Genomic DNA, 1,964 nt, shown 5'->3' on the forward strand with positions numbered 1-1,964 from the left:
AGTTTGCTACCCCACCCCAGTATACCTGTGCTGTAGCCAGTGGAAGAGGCACTATCTTCCCGGTGATCTCTTCGGGAAGATGGTGCCGCACATAGAAAGCAAAGACTCTGGCTGCACTCTCCTGCCCTCGCTCTAAGCAAGGTGATCGGGCCACAAAAGGACCCCTGCCGGACCCCGGCCTGTGGGCCACAAAAGGATGCATTGGGGGCGGCATGCGGCCCATGGGTTTGACACCCCTGCCCTAGAGTATCAAAATTTGTTTCACGGCACCCCTAGGCCAAAGTTTTTTTTATTGAGAAATTCAGAAAAAAATATAAAATTAAGTAAATTGTGTTTATAGCATGTCATCCTCAGGTTCAGTTATGTTGTGAGGGAATGGTTTTGCCAATTTAATAAAGTATAAATAATTTTAATTGGTCCTGGACCACCAAACTATGCTACCAGTGCAAGAACCCCAGTTTGGAAACTACTGCCATAAAATAAACCTTTTTTGTTTTTTTTAAACTACATGTAATACACCTTAGATCTCAGTTCCTAAAAGGTTTTAAACCCTTGCATACAGTAAACTACACATATTTAAAAATCCTACACCGGGCACAAGTGCTCACGGGCCAATTTCATGGCAGTCTCGGATAGGAGGGCATTGTGGATTCACCAAGGGAATGCTGATGCTGACTCCAAGAAGAAAGGGAGTCTCTTCCCTATGAAGGTGAAGCCTTGTTTGGCGACGGCCTAGTTAATTTGATCTCGGCAGCTCCCGCAGGTAAGTCATCCTTCTTGCCCTATGTTCCCTCTCAACGGATGAAGACGCATCATTATCTGACGCAGTCATTTCGGCCCAATAGATATGCAAGAAGTTAAGATTCCCCTTTCTTTGCAGGTAGAGGAAGGAAAAGAGGGAAGAGGTCTGTAGCCTCTTCAAGATCGCAGGAGCAGAGATCGTCCTCTGCTTCTGCCAAATCCACTGCATGACGCTGGGGCTCTCTTGCAGGAGCCCGCACCAGTGGGGGGCACGTCTAAAACTCTTCAGTCAGTTCTAGATTCATTCGGACCTGGACTCGTGGGTTTTACAAATAGTGTCCCAAGGGTACAAACTGGGGTTTCAAGACGTTCCCCCTCACCGATTGTTCAAATCAGCCTTAGTCAGCAGGGAGAAGGTTTTTATTCAAGCCTCTTCGTGGTCCAGAAGCCGGACGGCTCAGTCAGACCAATCTTAAATCTGAAATCCCTTAATTTCTACCTAAAGAAATTCAATTTCAAGATGGAATCTCTCAGGGTAGTGATCTCCAGTCCGGGGGATAAAGGAGATTTCATGGTTTTGGTAGACATAAAGGATGCCTACTTATATGTTCCCATTTAGCCACTGCATCAAGCTACCTGAGATTTGCAATTCAGGATTGTCATTACCAATTTCAGACGTTGCCGTTTGGTCTGTCCACGGCTCCGAGGATTTTCACCAGGGTGATGGCGGAAATGATGGTCCTCCTTCGCAAGCAAGGAGTCACAATTATCCCGTACTTGGATGATCTCCTGATAAAGGCGAGATCCAGGGACCAGTTGGTGCAAAACATCTACTCTCCCTGACAGTTCTTCAACAACATGGTTGGCTCCTAAACTTGCCAAAATCGCAGTAGGTCCCAATGACGCGGTTGTTGTTTTTGGGAGTGATACTGGACACAGAAGAGGTTTTCTTCTAGTGGAAAGGCTCTGGAGATCCAGAGTCTGGTCAAACAAATTCTGAAACCAGCAAGAGTGTTAATCCATCAATGCATTCAGTTGCTGGGGAAGATGGTTGCGGCCTACGAGGCCATTCAGTTTGGCAGGTTCCATGCCAGAGATTTCCAGTGGGACCTGTTGGACAAGTGGTCCGGATCCCACCTACACATGCACCGGAGGATAATCCTGTCTTCCAAGACCAGACTCTCACTCCATTGGTGGCTGCACAGTTCTCACCACCTAGAGGG

Source organism: Pseudophryne corroboree, unplaced genomic scaffold (genome assembly GCF_028390025.1).
Source record: "Pseudophryne corroboree isolate aPseCor3 unplaced genomic scaffold, aPseCor3.hap2 scaffold_1708, whole genome shotgun sequence".
Lineage (NCBI taxonomy): Eukaryota > Metazoa > Chordata > Amphibia > Anura > Myobatrachidae > Pseudophryne > Pseudophryne corroboree.